We start from the raw sequence: 19,615 nt of genomic DNA, 5'->3' as shown, positions 1-19,615 counted from the left end.
CTCACATCTAGGAAATGGTCTCATATGAGTAACCCAGACTTCCCTAAAGGTCATTGCTCCCACAGAACACTAACACCAAAGGATGTTAATAGGTATGAAACAACAATAAAAATGAAGTGTTCCTTGGTTGGGTACATTTGGAAAATGCAGAGTCAAATATAGTGAAGCAGCTCTCTTGACTGAAGGACATCTCAGTGCTTGTCACAGGTTCAGGAGCACTGGGAACCTCCAAGATGCCTTCAGTGTGCCTTTGCTTTGCTTTACCTCCCATCCTCAAGCATCTTCGATGGCATGATGCATTTTAGCTTACAAATGACAGAAAGGAAACTTTGAAAACCTAACAGTAAATATTCAATGCGCTCTGGGATAAGAATACCAGTCTGGGATCCCTCCAAAGATTATGAAGGGTCCAAGGAAAGGTGAATGTGGTAACCACAGAGGTCATTTTTAATAGTTTTACTGGTTTCAGTCCAAGGTGCTCCCCAAATGGTCTCCAGCATAGCCTGTCCAAACACCTGGGACACAACCTAAGGATAAAGGACTCTCACCTAACCTTTCTTTTAAAGAACAATTGCAAGGCGTGCTCGCTTTGGCAGCACATATACTAAAACTGAAATGATACAGAGATTAGCATGGCCCCTGCGCAAGGATGACATATAAATTAGTGAAGTGTTCCATAATTTTTATATGTCAATTATACTTCAATGAAGCTGAAATTAACAAAAAAGAAAACAGAAAAGACTTTCTTCCAACATAAAAAGAACAATTGCAAAGATTGTGCGTTACAAATGTATCTCTCCCAGAATTATCTATGTACGATAATGTTCTCCTTCGTGGAAACAATATGAACCATAAATTACTACGTCCTTAATCCCTAACATCTAAGTAACTTTTAAGCCAGAAACAAGGTAAAGTCTATTCACCAGGTGTACCACAACCGCGGAATTCCAATACTAAGGGAATATTCCCACTATGGAATTTCAAGGCTGCACTAGGGCAATTTGTGTTTCTATTGAGATATTTTTACAAAATGAGTAACTTGGCATGAAAGACATGTAAGTTCCATGCAATTTTTGAAAATATATTTGTGGAATTGACCAGCTGCATACCTGGGAAAATGCTCCCTTAGAAAGAAATAGGTGAGAATGAGTATAATTGTTACATCCTAAGATTTATAAACCTATTTCTCATATCTGTTCACTTTTTCATTACAGAAATATCAAAGTTGCCAGGGAACCTAAATATCAAATTAAATTTATTGCAATAAATAGATGTGATTGCAATAAATAGATGATACTGATGCTACCTTGTCCAGTGGCCTTGATATAAGCCCTAAAGATGATGTTAAGATCTACCTCTATACAATGAAGTTCATGAATTTCATACATCACAGTTCCAAGCAAATATGTAGACTGATTTTTCATTTATGAGAGAATATGATCCTATACATAGCTATATATATATAAAATTAGATGCAAAAAAAACTAACATTCAAGTTCAGTTCTGTTTGCATTTGTTCTACAACTGAGTTCACATGCATGTACACACACATGCACGTGCGCCTCATTGATCTAAAATCTCCAATTTATCAAAACCAAAACATCTTTTCTTTCCTTCACTTGATTTTATAATTCTCTCAGTGAAATGGTTAGAGTGCTACATTTAGAGTGACCAAGTAGAATCCCTTAAGATAAAATATGATTTGCATTTCAAATCTGTAGCTGGTGAAAATCAAGGGCATCTGTAAACAGATATTTTTATTATCCTTGCTACACAATTTCACATGTGGTCAATTCACTAGTGTTAAGAGTCAACTGTGACTACTTGACTGATGTTACATCTTGACCTGTGCTGTAAATCTGACTGAGCATGTCTTGACTGAAGGAACTATTGAGTAATTCAGGTGTTATTATTATTTAAAAATGTAGCTCATTACTTAGATTTTCCCCCAATCACTTACAACTTGCCAATCAGTTTCAAAACACAGAGGACTCTTACTTCCATTAGATTACAAGTGCACAGTAAAATATAACAGTATAAAAAATTGTAAAAGGTAAAAAGCATTTTCTTACCCAAGAACAAGAGATGAAGAAACCAATGAGTGTTGTCTGTGGATACTGGATAGTCTCTCCAGGTGACCTTTGAAGAGACAGATGTTTCTAGATCAAAAACAGCCCTTCTAGCAACTCAAAGAGAAGTCAATAATCATGTAACTACACATTTAAAATAATGATGAGAATCCCTTTCAACTACCAAGACTTTCCAGGTTCGAACTGACTTTTGCATACAGTGTTATGATTCTCATAGCAATGCTATGGGGTGGAGAAACTGGGATTACTCCTCGCCCAAGAATGTTCTTTTTTTTTTTTTTTTGTGAGGAAGATCAGCTCTGAGCTAACATCCATGCCAATCCTCCTCCTTTTTTTTTTTTTGCTGAGGAAGACCGGCTCTGAGCTAACATCTATTGCCAATCCTCCTCCTTTTTTTCCCCCAAAGCCCCAGTAGATAGTTGTGTGTCATAGCTGCACATCCTTCTAGTTTCTGTATGTGGGACGCGGCCTCATCATGGCTGGAGAAGCGGTGCCTCAGTGCGCGCCCGGGATCCGAACCCAGGACGTCAGCAGAGGAGCGCGCGCACTTAACCGCTAAGCCACAGGGCCGGCCTCCAAGAACGTTCTTAAACTGCTTCTAGCTTCTGCGTGAAGTCAAATTTCCTTAGCCTCCTCCTAATTCCAGCCCCCTTCAATGACCACACAGCCTACTCGACCAAAGGGAATGAGCTTTCTGATGCCATCTTGTCCAGTGGCCTTGATACAAGCCCTAGAGATGATAAGATCTATCTCTATACAAACTCTCCTTCTTGTACTACTACAAAAAAAACTTTGACTTGTAATCCTTAACTTGGTTTATAGATATAGAAGTAAGTGTTGATGTTCACGAGTTTCTTCTAACAGGTGCTATGGACTTGCTTTGCATTAGGCAAGGAGTATTCCCGCCTTCTCTGAGGGACACACAATCCTTGCACTACCTGGATGGTACCAATGCTGAAGCCAAACAGCATGGTCCCAAAATGGAAATCTGTTTCCAATGTTTGGCAAACATACCGCAAGTATTTATGAGGCCTGAATGTATCTGGGAAACTGGATATATGGGTTTGGATCCAAAAAGATATCACTTTTCTCAAGTTTTTCCAGAATCACGTAGAATGCTCTCTTGTGCACGCTCTCCTCAGATTCCTCCTCCCTGAGCCCTCTAAAGCTGTCTACTACTTTCTCAGGGCACTTGCCACCTTCTAGGATGTCTGACCACTATTCATGCCCTTGTCAGTCTCCTCCACTGGAGTATGAGCACAAGGCCAGAATCTGGTCTCATTCCTCCCTGTCCCTAGCACCTGGCACAGAGTAGAAGCTCAAGGAGCATCCACTGAAGGGAAATAGGGCCACTCCTCAACAGATGACCTCAGTTCACATTAGCCAAAGAGCATCTGCAAGAACCCAGCCGGGTGCCCGCGGCAGGCAGGGCTCACACCCAATGCTTACTCCTCTGGTGACTGGCATCCAGGCCTACTTCTTTGGCACAGTTCTGACCTCGAGGAAGATCCTCTGACAAGATCTGTCACTTGAAACCATTATGAAGAAGCAAGAATGGTAATGTGGACTTTGGAGCCCACCTAGTTAGATAGGTTTGGTTTGGTTTAATTTACTAAGCCGATTCTATCTTACCTCATTGCACACAAGATCACGTTAGTAACGTGAGAATACAAGAGGTTCAATACGTGATTACTCAACAAATACTTATTGAATGTGCTCTTGTATCATGGTCACATGTGTTCTTCTCCTCTTTGTGGCTTTTAAGCATCACTCATGATAAATTATCTCAGTCTGTCACCCGAGGCTCTCTACAATATGACTCAACTCACTTTTTCAGCCACACCACTGCTCACGTCTTCTGAATTCCAGGAAGCACTCACCATTACCCAGACACACGCTCTTCATTTCCCCCACCCAGCCTTTGCTCATGAGAGTCTCTCTGCTTAGAATGCCCTTCACCATAACTTTACTGATCGAAGCCATGTCTATCTTTCAAGGCACATTCTCCAAAGCATCTTCTCCAAGAAGTCTTCTGAGCCTCTCTCCTGTACCTCGGGTGGCACCTGCCCTACTTGGCACTGTATGAAAGTCATGTGTTGTCTATCTCTCAGTGCAAGGAACAGGGTTAGTTCCTCTCTATAACACATGGCTGTCGGAACCCAGCCTGTAAACCTGTGAGGAATAAATCACATTCAGCTAGTTGAGGATTGTGACAAGAGCTATCTTTCTCCAGAGACCCTAGGATTCAGGACATGAATGACCTAAGATATAGAAAAAGGTGTAGGAAAAAAATGTAGGAGACATGACTTAATATGTAGACAGCCATCTCTCTTTACATAAAGGTATATTTTAAGTAACCATTTAAAGAGATCTTAGTGGATCATTTAATTAGGAATCTGATAAGTAAGTTTTCTCTGTCTTTGGTTCATTTTCAGTTTAAAATATTGAGAGCCAATTGGTGAAACAAACTAAAGAAAATGATACTGGAACTCTTCATAGTAGAACTTTCTAAACCGGGAGATACACAAACATAAACTCACAGAAATACTGAATTTGAGTCAAGGACCTAAAAATATTACAGATTATATTGGAGTATTTTAGGCCACTCTTAGCCCATATTTATTAAGGCTCACTCTACTTGACTCCATAGGAAGTTACCAAGGAAGCAAGAATTCTGTTTTAAGGACATTGACTCCTACATTCTGGTTTCTGGACAAATCCAGGTATCTACAGTGATTTCAAGTGCTTCCATTTATCTGTTCAGTTATTCATGTCCCAAATAGTTATCTACTATAGGCAAGGCACTGTGCCAGCTGTTTTTATTGTCATTGTTGTTGTTGTTGTTGTTGTCATCATCAGCCCTTAAAGCTAAAAGACCTACAGAGAAATAATAATAATAATAATTATTATTATCATTTCAAGGAAGAGCTACATAACTGTCAAAAGAATTCTCTAAAAATTGAGCAGCTGGAATGTTGAAAAGTATAAGAATCAAATGGGAAAATCAATGTGGTCAGACATGCAGGGTTCTCTAACCCAAGAGGTTAACACTGTTATTTAATTTGTTAGATAGCTGGGCACGACTGCAAATTTCTGAGAAGGGACTAACAAGATCAAACCAACTTTGAGAGACAATGCAGGGAGCTCAAGCAGACAGGCTGAGCAAAGGCCTGAGTTCAGAAGGCAGTTGTTACAGAAGGAAGAGAAGAAAGTTGCAAGAGAGGATGGATTTCAGACATGCTATAAAGGAGGCAGATTAATAGGGAAGGGACAAAGAGTAAGTTAAGAGGCAGATGTGATACTACCATTATGGGCCTGGGGGCAGCAGTGGCTGAAGTGCTGAAGGTCGCCGGGCCAGAGGTGTTCTTTACTAAAGGGAAACTGGGTGATGGAAGAGTCTGGACAGAAAATTCACCAGCTTTGGGTTCTCTTGCATGTTTAGGCATCAATGAAACACGCAAGAAGGCCCCCCTCTATTTGACAAGAATTATCAATTTGACTACATAGACATGAGAGAGAGTTGGACAAATGACTTGGAGATCTCTTCCAGCTTGAAGAGTCCATGATTCTACAAGACATGTGCACAGGGAATATTTGGAATTCAACCAACCACTGGAGTGCCCTAAGGGAGTGACCTGAGGAGGAGAAGACAAGACCTCAGACACATTCAGTTAGAAGCATAGAGGGAGAGAGCAGCAGCTAGGAGAGAGAAGAGAGCCAAAGCAAGTGAGGAGGTGAGCACAGCCGGAGTAGCTTCTCCACTCCGGACAAAGACAAGGAAGCCCAGGATCAGTAAGGAAACTGGAAGAGAACAGAAACAACAGATAAAGATGTGATATATTTTGCATAATGTCAAAGAACAACACAACACTCTCGAACTCTATGCCACGTCAATCTGTTCCATTTCAGGAATAATTTGTTCTTCGTCAATAATATCTTAAGCACAAGAAGTTTTTGCCAGCGTTCAATTTATTAGCAATGGCATTTACAAAACCATTTGAATCCGCTTTTCTTCCTAGAAACACCTAACCTGGCTGATCTCCCTCCCACCCCTGCCCGAAGCCTATCGCCCAGAAAGGCTTAGCTGTCCTCTGTCACGGGGGGTCCTCTGGACAAAGAAAAGGGATTTGCATAAAGGTGGTCAGCTGAGTACAGCTCCTATTGGAGGCTGTACAGCATTGAAAGGGCCATTCTCCAACCTGGCAGTGTAATCCTAACGGAGAGTTTTTGTCCCCGAGGCTGTGGTGGGCCGCTTTATTCAGCTGACAATCCACGGTGAAAGAATGAATGAACCGCCTCCTTTTGGGAAAGCTAAGGCAGCTGGCCCACAGGCCTGACAGCTTACCGAATAAGAGGCAGGGCAACTGTCAGCCTCAGACCCAAAAGGTGCTCCATAAGGGAGTGTCCACTGCTATCACTCCTGACTGCATGCTGGGCGCTCACCACTCAAGACAATGGTCCCGGAGCCCAACCTCCACAGATGAAAGGGGCTATGGGAGCAGGGAGCTCCGGCAAAGCCATTCCCTACAATACTCCCTAGAGAGACCAAAAACCTTTCATCACTATGTAGCCCCTTTGACAGTTTTGTGGAACTCTATAATCATTTCGCATTCGGATGCTGGGAAAGAGCCAGGCTTCTTGTTTCTTTTGCGACTTCACTTTTCAAAGAAATTTATCTTAGTTTTCCTCTTTTTAAGAGTGTTAAATTTATAAAGTAGAACGGAGAAACAATGCAAACATAATTCTACCAATCAGAGGCAAATATTGCCATTTCGGATGATTTCTTTCCAGTATTTTTTACGTAGCTGTGAAAATTCTGTAAGTACAGTTCTTCCTCAGGGCAAGTCTAGCTGATCCCTATTTTTCAAATGAGGAATGAGCCCTTTAGAAGTTAGGTTTCTCCTTATTTTAACCTCCTTCCCTTAAGGTAATCCCCCAGCCTAACCCCCAGGTGTCCTGACACCTATTCCACTCTTCCGGGTACCGTAGGCTGCCTTATCCAAAAAAAGCAGAGAAATTCTCTCCCAGAATCTGTTGAACAATGTTTTTTTTTAAAAAAAGAGACCATGTCCACTAATGAAAACCCATATGCACCAATAATAATTTAAGATTGATATATGAATTATGTGCCAATTATCACATGAAAGATCAAAAAGATATATATCACTTTAGTAAAAATATTCTCAATTTATTAGCCACACTGTTCTCAAATTAGAAAGAGGGGCCAAGGAAACCTTCCGTTTCCTGAATGAAAGACCGTGGACCTCCTCACTTAAAATGATCTCCCTAATTGTTGCTGACGCTTGGCTGAGCCCATGCCAGACCCCCTCCTCCACACCCCACCCCTAGTCCCCACTTCCTCACAATTCCTTTTCTCAACGCCGATTGTTAAGTCATAGCCACATTAAAGTGAGGCTCTGCAAATGCCCTCGCTGACGGCTACAGTACCTTCCCTGCTCACTACACTTCAAATAAATTCTGTGATCATATATGTTGGAACTTTACACGAAAGGTTCCAACTTGTTTCTAGTGAAATCCATAGAAAAATGAAACAGCTCTCACAGAGATTCCAGAGTCTTCACGTTGATTGACTTTGTGAACTTCACCTCAAAGTACAATCATTTTGTGCTGACAGACCTTTCCATTTCCCAGTCAAACTCCTGCCTGTTACTTTATTTATTTATTTATTGTGAGGGAGATCAGCCCTGAGCTAACATCCGTGCTAATCCTCCTCTTTTTGCTGAGGAAGACCAGCTCTAAGCTAACATCCATTGCCAATCCTCCTCCTCTTTTTTTCTGCCTGAAAGCCCCAGTAGATAGTTGTTATGTCATAGTTGCGCATCCTTCTAGTTGCTGTATGTGGGTCACGGCCTCAGCATGGCCGGAAAAGCGGTGCGTCGGTACGCGCCCGGGATCCGAACCCGGGCCGCCAGTAGCGGAGCGCGCGCACTTAACCGCCAAGCCACTGGGCCGGCCCTCCTGCCTGTTACTTTAAAGCTTTCTCATTTCAAAGCACTGTGGGGTCCATGCCATATAGCACAGCTTGCACCTGGGTTTCTTGAGAAGCTCAGCAAACAGAGCTGATACTACAGAAGATAGAGTAAACAGCCTTTACTAAGTCCTCTCTGCAGAGTACCCAGGAATGTTTCAAAGTGGGCTTGACACAGCCTGGGGAGGAGAGTGAAACTTCCGCAACTTATTACCTTTACTAAGGGATATATTTACTGCTTTCTATGAGGAAACAACTGACTTACAAGTTCATTCTCCCAAAAGGGAGACCTGAAGTTAGAGGCTAGCAAGCCGAAAAAAATCTACTTGCTTTAATCCACAATTAAAAAATTATTAATCCAATGGCTTAACTAAGGGAGCTTGCAAAACTAGTGGAAATCAACAATATTCTTGAAGTCAGAAGGCTTGGGATCCAGTCCCAGCTCTGCACTAGCTGTGTGACCTTAGGCAGGTCACCTGGCCTCACTGAGCACCTGTAAAACGGTGCTAAGCCCTGACCTCCTGACCCCATAAGGTCACTCTCAGGACGATCAGATACCATAAAGGAGGGGAAGTTCCGTGGAAAGTCTAAAGTGCATCGCACACTCATGTATTTGGTGAGTGCCTCAAATGATAAGGTTCATCTTAACAAGGAGACAAGCAGCGGCAAGATACACTGGGAATTCAACACCTCGTGGATGACTTTCTCCTGAAAAACAATTGCATTCGTGAATTCATCAAATATTGTGGCAAAGAAAATATACATTGTCAAATAATAAAAACAAAAAGGAAAAATCTTAGAAGATTGTGTGCCTACATATATTGTAGTTAAATATCAATGCAGAGAGATGAATACTAAACAAATTCATGAATTTATGCTTTCCTTTCCAAAGCTAAATATTAGCTTGATTAGTGTGCCTTGATCTCAAGAATTAGCCCATGAGAAACTAAAGAAAAAATAAACAAGTGGGACTTTATCAGATTAAAGAGCTTTTATAAGACAAATGAAACCAGAATCAAGATGAACAAACAACCAACCAGCTGGGAGAGAATATTTGCAAAACATACATCTGACAAGGGGTTGATCTCCATAATATATAAAGAACTCACACAACTGAACAACAAAAAAACAAACAACCCGATCAAAAAATGGGCAGAGGAAATGAAGAGACACTTCTCCAAGGAAGATATACAGATGGCCAATAGGCACATGAAAAGATGCTCAACATCACTAATCATCAGGGAAATGCAAATCAAAACAACACTAAGATACCACCTCACGCCTGTTAGAATGGCTATAATCACCAAGACAAAAAACAACAAATGTTGGAGAGGATGTGGAGAAACAGGAACCCTCATACACAGCTGGTGGGAATGCAAATTGGTGCAGCCTCTATGGAAAACGGTATGGAGATTCCTCAAAGAATTAAAAATAGAGATGCCCTATGATCCAGCCATCCCACTACTGGGAATCTATCCAACGCACCTGAAATCAACAATCCAAAGAGGCTTATACACCCCTATGTTCATTGCAGCATTATTCACCATAGCCAAGAAGTGGAAGCAACCTAAGTGTCCCTCGACTGACGACTGGATTAAGAAAATGTGGTGTATATATACAATGGAATACTACTCAGCCATAAAAAAAGACAAAATCGTCCCATTTGCAACAACATGGATGGGCCTGGAGCGTATTATGTTAAGTGAAATAAGCCAGAAAGAGACAAACACTGTATGATCTCACTCATATGTGGAATATAAAGCAACACATGGACAGAGAAAACTGGACTGTGGTTACCAGGGCAGTGGGGGTGGGGGGTGGGCACAAGGGGTGAAGGGAGTCATAGATGTGGTGATAGACAAACAAAAATGTACAACCCAAAATTTCACAATGTTAGAAACCATTAAAACATCAATAAAAAAAAAATAAAAAAAAATAAAAAAAAAAAAAGAATTAGCCCATGAAAGGCTGACTGCCCTTAGCTCCCTGCCCTCCCAGAGGTACAACTTGTATATTTAAATATGGGGTACATTTATTAGTGGTCATGAACACTCTGTAATCAAAGGACAGCCTGTTACTTAAACAATGTCCTTAATTGTTAGAAACAGAATCAGAAGAAAAACTCATCAACTTCCAAAGCATCCTCCCCTACTGGGACGTTAGCTAGACTCACGTCAGCACACATACTCCATAAATACATATCAAATAACAATAACAATATTCTATCTCTCATATACAACATTTGTAAGTCAATTTAATATTTATGTAGTGTTTGGGAAAAGCCTTACAGAAATCTTAAGCTCTTGATAAAGGACAGAAGGAAAATGTAAAGTTTCTTTGCAGAATGAAAACCGGGAGGCCTGCTTCAAGGGCAGTTTATGTGCTCTATTTAAAAACCTGACAATTATCTGGTCCTCGTCTTTCAAGAGACTGATGTTCTGAGATTATCAATTTGAAAACCCAGTGGGAAGCTTGGTCACACACAGCTTGCAGCTATCAACATGCAGACATAGCATAAGTCACATAGGGATGACAGGAGACCAAGCAGCTTTTTATGGCTGGAGCAGGTAGGCATGACTGTTTCTCCACACCAGAGCCATAAACAGGTGCCGATAGTCCACAGAAGCCTGCCAAAGGGAAACCTCGAGGACTCTGGGTCTTTATTTCCAGCCCAGACTGCTCCCTTGAGTTCTGGCCCTGAATGCATTTCCAGCGGCTTCCTAGATGTCTCACCGGTACCTCACACTCAGCTTCAAAACTAAGCTTGCCCAAACTGCTCCTGCTTTGGTGCCCCCATCTGAGTAAGTGGAACTAGTCATGCAAGCCAGAAAGCTGTGGCGTCGTTCTTAACAGCTGTCTCTCCTTCATCCTCCCCCAAATCCAATCCATTCCAGCAAGTCCTAATCAGTCTACCTCCAAATCAGAGGTGGTATCTGGAATCACAGTCTTTCTTAAAACCCTGCCATGGCTCCCTACTATCCAAGAAATGAAAGGCAACTCCCCAAACTGACCCACCCACCAGATGCTGGCTCCCCACTCCTCCTCCAATGGCCTCAGGACCAGCCACCCTCACTTGGTCACCTCCTGCTTTGGAAAACACCGTGCTTCTTCACTCCTCCTTGACTTTGTTCACATATGCCCTTCCCTCTTGCCTTCTCCTTCTAGGGATATGAAACTCATCCTTCAAAGCCCAATCTAAATCCTCCTCTTTGAGGAAGGTGTGCAGAGGCCCAACCATCCAGGCTAAGGCAGTCACTCCCTCTGCTTCTACCAAGGATGCTTAGTCACATATTCAAGCACAACACAAGCACTTCGGGATATATTCATTTGTTTCCAAGTCTTTCATTTGTTTCCAAGTCTTTCCGCCCCACTAGCCTGTGGGCTCCCTGAAAGCAGTACTCCTATCTTATTCCCACTGGCTTTTCCCCAATCCCCAGCACTGAGAGTGCCTGTAACAATGGGAATGTGTGTTGAATGAAATTTCAGTGGAGGCTAAAACCAGAAGAATTAAACTGTATTTTTATCACAACTTTTTTTTACCACCATTATGCTTTCCCAACAACCACAATTACCACATCAACCTAAACAGCTTTCAGTTAATTTAAGAGGAATGGGAGGATTTTTAGTCCATTTCATTCTCATCACTCAAAAATCTGGGTACTTGTGAATTGCTTTGTAAACAAATGTGGACACAATGGTCCTGGCTTGGTGGGGGGAAGGGGAGGGGGAACAGCCCCTACACCTGCTCTTGGCAGATGGAAGAAGGATCCAGTTCCCTCCCCTCCCGCCAAGTGCCAGGCTCGCCGTGCTCCCCGTGCTCAGAGGCAGATATCTCTGTGTAATGACTGACTGATGCCAGAGGTAGCCATGCCTTCTCATCACTAAGTCCAAAGGCCTCTCCAACCTGGCCACGTTGGCCCAAGGACTTTCAAACTCGTGAATCAAATGCTTTCCACCTATTCCCTGGAGTTTAATGGAAAGGAGCCTCTTTTGATGCCTTGGTGTGACCACATCTCAATACTCCCTTTTCTTCTAGAACCGGCAGAGAAATAAGCAAAACAAGCTATGTACTTCAGACACAACTGGACTATTTTATTTTCTAGAGCAAACACTTCAGTTGGCAGTATTTATTGCTGAATGTGATCATTGTGAATGCCTTGTGGAGTAATTAAAATAAACTGGCTACCTGTTTGACTGCAGAATTGCTTAATTTTATAAGACAGGAGGAATTTTATGATTACATTTTCTCCTTTGTACAGTCGCAGCCCTGGGTGAGAGAAGAGGGACCCTTCTAAGAGGTCCTGCCATCGTCTGGGATGGACTTTCAGCCTGAGACTCTCCCTCTGCCATGATATTCAGTGTTAAGCGACTAACTTCAAAGTAAGGGAGAATAAGTAGGCCCAAAGCTGGATTTCATTCCATTAAGAGCAACAAGGTAGAATTTATTACCGTGCTATTTTATTTACCTATGGAGATACACCATATGTGAAAATCTTTCTCAGAACTGTTTAAAAATGTATTTTCCTGATAGAAATAGCAACATTCACAAGGCAAGGATGCGAAAGAGAATCATTTAGGAGTAAAACAACCAGCCAAGATGAGAAAAGCCAAGTGTCCCTCCTCGGGTCATCACATCTCCCCAGTGGCCTCACCCACCACCCAAGGTCCCCAGTTGCAGGGAGCCACACCTCACGCCACCGAACACAAGCAAAGGGCCACCTTCATTCTAATTCAGTTACACATATAATAAATCCAGTTGGCCAAGCCAGACCCCTGGATGATTAACTGACCTGCTTGCTCACATTGCTCTCCCAGTACCAAGCAGTCAGAACTCTGGGGCTCCTCATCTGCCATTTTAAATCAGAAACGGAAAACACGCACTCCTCTGAGGGGTTAATCACTATATAAAAATTTGAGCCTCTTACTTTGTTTTGTTTAAAGACGTAAGTTGAAAAATAATCGAAATTTCCCTAATTAGTCTAATGAAAATTATTTTTCTTTTCAGATTCCTTCTTTGTGTTTGAGGTCAGAGAAATTAGTAATCTACTGCTGAATAAGCCCCAGAAAAATGGCAGGGAAACTATACAGACCTTGCCCTCGCCCTTTTCTCTACTCTCTTTTTCTCTCCTGGTCTTGCCAGACTTCACAGCTATCTATTCTCTTCTCTGTCAGGTTTTGCTCCCACCACAAAAAGAGCAAAATTCCCTGAAATCTTAACAATACTAGCATCTCCTACTTTGCTCACAACCTCCGACTCACTTGGCACCTATGACGGCACTTCTCTAGTTCACTAGCCACTAACCTCGCTGCCACCACCGGCCACAGTAGCATCTAAGTGTTTGTGTTTTAAAATATTTAAGAACTGATCACATTTCACAACCATTTCTTTTTTCTTTTGAATGTTTCCATTTCAAAGCCCTAGCACCTGGCTTCATGGTAGTTTTACTTTCAGAGTTATAAACTATGTCACTATTTACAAGCAGAATTTGAATTTATAGAATGCAGCCAGTATGCGTTTGCCATTAACAAGGTAAAATTAGGGACCACTGGTAAAATAACTCATTAAATTTTTCTAGCTATACATTAAGTTAATCTGGTCCAATTTTTTTTTATTTTTTTGGTGAGGAAGAGTTCTTCTGAGCTAACACCTGTTGCCAATCTACCTCTTTTTTTTTTCCTTTGCTTGAGGAAGATTAGCCCTGAGCTAACGTCTGTGCCAATCTTCTTCTATTTTGTATGTGGGTCGCTGCCACAGTGTGGCTTGATGAGCAGTGTAGGTCTGAGCCCGGGAACTGAACCCACAAACCTGGGCTGCCAAAGCAGAGCGCACCAAACTTAACCACATGCCATGGGGCCAGCCCCATAATCTGGTCCGATTATTAAATAAAAATTCCACTTCTTAAATTCATAGGAGAGTTAAAAGCCACAACTGCCCCCTCCATCAGGTCCAGAACATGCCATTCTTTCTTCTGTTGATAGAGATTTCAACACTTTCTGAGTCCCTTCCCTCCCTCAGTCAATTTGGCCATATTCCTCAAAGAAACAACACTTTCAGAAACATCAATTTAAACACAAAACCACTTTGACATAAGTTATTCTACCAACCATAAAAGCTTTTCCTCAAACTGTGTTGTTTACTTTCGGGGGGTTCTATTTACTTATTGCTATATTACTTATAAGGTCATTTGTTTATATTTATGTAGGCTTCCATCACTGTACTCCAGCTTTTTTGATACACGCACGTGGCTTCAGTTTTGAGGTTGGTATTACCCCATTTTACACGAACGGCTTTTCTGCAGCAGCCAGGCGTTCTATGCTCTCAGTCTCGATGTGCTCACATACACATCCCAAGGCAAATGTCTTATCATTCGAACAACAAAAAAACAGACAAAAAGCACAGAAGCCTCAAGTGGATCCTTTGAAAATCCACACTTGCAACATAGCCTTCAAAATTGGAAAGCCTGTGATTTCACAGTGCCCCAACAGCTCGGTCTAGTCAAGTCGCGTAAATCCCTCGCTTTCCACCCCGCCTCGACTGCGCCAATGGGGGCCCACCGGCCCGCCTGCCCAGAAGAGCCTCAGGCTTTGCTACGCACCCACTTTCCTCAAAAATCTGTTTCGGAGGTTTAGGGTGACTCTGGGAACTTTCTCGAAATTTCCGAAGAGTCAAAGAGCGCCCCCCGCAGTGCCACCTGCAATGGCGGCCCTCTGGCGGCCTCAGAAGGCCGGGCTTCCCACCGGCGCACCCCAAGGTCCTCCCAACCAAGCCGCCCTCCCGGGGTACTCAGGAAGACAGAGACCTCGGGGAGACGTCTCTCTGAGGGGATACCGCAGGCGCCTCACCCGCAGCAGGCGGCAAAATGGCACCGAGCCACCCAAGGCCTTCTTTCTCCGAGTAGCCCTCACGGGCCGTGCCCAGCCCGCCTGCACTCACCCTCACAGAAGCCTCCTCAGCCAGCCGGGGGCCTGGAGGCCAGGGCTTTCGAGGAGGGTCGGGGTGCGGGCCGAGAGGCGTCTCCTGGCGCCCCGTCCTGCAGGACGCTCTGACGGTTTGTGAAGGAACAGCTCGCTCTGACTGATTCCTCCGGCGACGAAACCCCCCAGGGCGGGAGGCTCCCAGGGTGCAAAGCGGGGGGCAAGGAGCACTTCCGCCTAGACCCTGAGGTGTTGGCATCGCGAGCACGCGCCACGCAGCCGTGAGCTCGCAGAGACACAATGTTACACTGCGGTCCAAGCCCTCCGCCCTTGCTCAACCCCAGGGCGCTAGCTGAGCCGCACCTGACGAGGGGTGTGCAGCCAGAAGATGGCGGTCTTTGGAGTCCAGCCTGGACTCCACTGTGGAGCCAAAGAAGCTCAGATGTCATCCTCATCTGAGGAAAGGGCCGTTGTAGCCAGAGAGCAACCAAAATTTCGTCCTGGGTTGAGTATTGTGTATCAAATCCTGCCGGTGGTTGCGGCTCAGGGAGCAGGCTCAGTGGTGCCTGGAACTCCAGAGGTCAAAGGCAGGGTAACTGCAAGGTGTTCCCCTTGACCTGCCATCTCATTCAACATGTCGGTCCTAACTGCAAGGCAGCTTTCTTGCACACTTCCCAGTCTGCCCTCCTCACCTGCCTTTTCCTGCAGAGACACCCACCAGAGCTTTGCAAGGTTGCCCTACGTGGCGCGCTTTGACATCCCAAGTCTGTTTCTCAAGACTCTTGACAAGTCCACCGCCACCCGCAGCCACTCAATCCAGGACTGAATTATCTTCACTGAGGACTAGATTTAACCCTACATATTATTTTCTCAAGCTGGCCAATTTTGTGAGAAACTAACAAGACCTTCAAAGAGTTGAAAGATCGAAAACCAGCTTTAATTCTGCTCCAGCTCACTCACCCCAGCGGGATGAACAAAGTAAATATTAATTTAACAACAGCATTAATATTAAATTTTATTCATAATTGGGGCAACACTTGCCTCTCAGACAAGGAGTATATGTCACAGAAAGGGCTCCAGAACTTTCTATCTCCTACACAGTGCTTCTGATTTCAAAACTGGACCACTCAATCATTTCACAAAGTATACGTATACCGAAACATCACGTTGCACACATTAAATATGTTTTTTTAATTTGTCAGTCATATCTCAATAAAGCAGGGGGCTGGGGGAAGTGGACCACTCTGGGGGGTAGTCTTTGGATGTACTCTTCTCCATACTAAAAGATAAAATCCTGAACTTTTACGGAGTTTAGAAAGAAGCTCCGAAGTTTCAGTTTCAGGAGGGACTCATTTTAAAATAGGATGAGTCTTCCCGAAGTGAATTTTAAGCAGACCATTCTGATTTGTAGCTGTATTACACAGCCTTCAGGCACTACAGACAAACTCTATTAAGTTTACAAGCTTCAGGGGCTGGCTTGGCGGCCTAGTGGTTGGGTTTGTGCGCTCCGCTTCTGCGGCATGGGGTTCGCAGGTTCGGATCCCCCGCGCAGACATGTGCACCGCTCATCAAGCCATGCTGTAGTGGCATCCCATATACAAAATAGAGGAGGATGGGCACGGATGTTAGCTCAGCAAAAAGAGGAGGATTAGAAACAGACGTTAGCTCAGGGTCACTCTTCCTCACCAAAAAAGAGAGAAAAATGCTTCAGCATGGCATGACCTCTGAAATAACCAGGAAATGGTAGAACAAAAAGTTGTTTAGTGAGATAGGCGTTTCTGTAACCCTTCCCAAATCCAAAAGCACAATGTTGCATGAGGCACAGAAAAGCCAGGTCCCATCTTCCCCAATTCTCATGTTCTTCTTATCCTTAAACAAATTGATTCTTTCAGTGCCAGATTACATGCAAGGGGGTAATGATAGCATGTATATATGTAACGCTTGTCAGTTGTAGAGCATATAATCAGCACTAATTAACTTTAATTATGCAATTAATACTGAGTGGTCAGAGACAACATTCAAAAGAGAGCAATTATTAAATGCATTAATCCCAATAATGATCAGCCAAGCTTCCTCGGAAACAAGGCGTGACTCGCCCCCAAAAGCAGAGAGATTAGCAGCAACAGAGCAGAGCAGAAAGAGTTTGGGCTTAAGTCTAAATCCTGACCAGTCTTGGAGAATGTAATTAACATCTCCGAAGCCACATTGTCCTTCTCTCGACAATGAGCCCAATGATAAATAATACCTGCCTCTTAGAGTTGGGAGGATTCAATGGCACGATGCATGCAAAGTGCCTGGTACAGGGAATAGCAGGAAGGACGCCCTCGTCAGTGGTGCTGGAATTACCATCAGGGACCACAACAGAATACTCACCAAAGGCAGAGAGGGCTGCTGGATGTCCATTCTCCCTGAACACAACATGCAGGACTTGAAGGACTTCCACCTGAGACTCTTCTGGCCTTGCTTGGAGGTATCACCTTACCTCTGGTCTTTCTCACAGGGGACCGGCCAATATCAGAGACTAGGTATTCCTCTGCAGAGAAAGGACAGTCATGAGTAGCCTCTAGAGCAGGTCCCAAAATTCCATGAAAATCTCCAAAGGAATTCCCTGGAAGACAAAAAACCAAATGATGTAAGGTTTTATTTCTGTGTGGTCATCAAACTGCCAATTGTTTGGTTTATCCCCAAGGGAGATAAGTATCTCATTTTCACATCTCTTGAGGGAAAAGAGAACACACTTGTACAAAATCAACATCAAGTCACTCATGGCTTGTACGGCCACCCACGTGTAAGCTGTGGTGATGTTTCTACTACATCTGAAATACACTCACCATTGTGTGATTTCACTTTCCATTACAAGTTCCCTATTTTTCCAGGTGTGATATTAATATAATATATAGTGGTATACTTTAATGAAGAATGGTGTATCTTACTTGTGGGAAAATTAAATGATAAATACATGAAAGGAATTTAAGGAGTACTATTTTAATTCATTTTGAATTTTGAAAAATCAATCAGTGAATTCTGGAAGGATCCTCCTTTTATATCTATATGCTTTTCAGCTCTATCCATCAAGTATAAAGTGGATGGTGTCTATTTTGTTACCTACTGCAAACAGTCTCCATTAACCCAGGAGTATGTGCCTGAAAAAAGATCTGCTTCTAGATGCCAAGCCTCTCCTATATAGCATGGTTGTTGCTCCCTGGCAAAAACCCTGGAAACAGAGTCATGCTTTCTGGTGCTAAAAATGCCCTTTAGGCAAAAAAGGTGTGTGAGCTGTCGTCTCCCTCATCACTGGCACCATTTTAGTCCACATTGCCGTCAGCTCTAGTCTGCACTCGTGACTGGAGTCCTTGCTACCCCTACTCTTGTCCCTTCCAAACCGTTCTCCACCCAGCAGCCAGAGTGACCTCTAAAAGCATTCATGTTACATCATTCCCATGGTGGGAATACTGCCAGCCCCCGTCCCCAACTCTTTCTGCGTGGTGAGGAAGGCTCAATCCCATTCTCACCTCCTCTAATACTCCTCCCAAGTATAATGGCTGCTTTTCTCTCCTCACTCCACAACAGGTAGGACATATGTATGTACACATATTTTTTATAGCTTTTACTAAAGGTTTTGATGTGACAAACTATGGAAGAGACATGTTTTGGCATTAGAACCCAGAAAAAGTAATGATCCTTTCTGGGAGATCATTAAGTAAAAAGAAAAAAAAGTGATGTTAAAATAGGCTCCCGGAGAGCCTAAACACCTATGCTTTCTTCTTCCTCTACTCTCATCTTAGCAAGAACAAGTTTAGAACATTGAAATTACCTATGTTCTCCAACCTACAGACGGTTAGGGTCTCCCACATGGATGATAGGGGGTGGGGCAGGGAACTTGCTGGGGGTCCTGCCTTGGCGATGCTAGCATATCCAAGCTGGCCCGTAGAGATGGTCTGGGCCAAGCCCCTCACTTTCTAATTAAGGACACTGAAGCCCTTTGAATCCTATGGGAAGAATTGTCCAGAATCTGAGGGCTAGGGCTCAGTTGTGCCCAGAGCAGAAGTCCTGGCTGCTCCTGCTTCATCATGTCCACATGTATTTTGCCCTCACAAAAAGGTTGCTTTGAAACAGAGGGTGAACAGGCTCCTAAGGCTCTTCCTAAATCCCCCAAACATGGAAAGGTAGACTTAAACTCAAGCATATCAATAATTGCATTAAAGGAAAATGGTTTAAAAACCTCAATTAAAAGATAAAAATTGTCAAACTGGAGAAATAAAGCAACTCTACTCTTGTCTACAGGAAATGCATTTAAATATAAAGATGAAGAGAGGTTAAAAGTGAAAGGACGAAAAACTAAATACCATGCAAATTCTAATCACGAGAGAGAGAGTGGCTATATAAATATTAGACAAAGTAGACTGCAGAGCAAGTAATATCACCAGAGACAAAAAGAAACATTTCATCGTAATAAAAGAGCTGATCAAAAAAGACATATCAGAAAACAATTCCATTTACAATAGCACCAAAAAGAATAAAATACTTAGAAATAAACATAACCCAAAAGGTTTCCCTTCCCACATATCTTGCCCTATGCATCTCTTCCATCTGGCCATTCCTGAGTTATATCCTTTTATAA

At 43.1% G+C, this 19,615-nt stretch overlaps 1 non-coding gene across 1 annotated transcript; it reads left to right on the top strand.

Annotated features, from left to right (window-relative positions):
* Positions 1-580: 580 nt before the first annotated feature.
* On the top strand, positions 581-684 carry LOC131401515 (U6 spliceosomal RNA). Its single transcript, XR_009217714.1, has one exon. It is a non-coding gene; the product is annotated as a U6 spliceosomal RNA (small nuclear RNA).
* Positions 685-19,615: the final 18,931 nt, after the last annotated feature.

Source organism: Diceros bicornis, chromosome X (assembly GCF_020826845.1).
Source record: "Diceros bicornis minor isolate mBicDic1 chromosome X, mDicBic1.mat.cur, whole genome shotgun sequence".
In the NCBI taxonomy this organism is placed as follows: domain Eukaryota; kingdom Metazoa; phylum Chordata; class Mammalia; order Perissodactyla; family Rhinocerotidae; genus Diceros; species Diceros bicornis.
The sequence above is the reverse complement of the archived record's forward strand: the minus strand, read 5'-3'. Positions and strand labels throughout refer to the sequence as shown.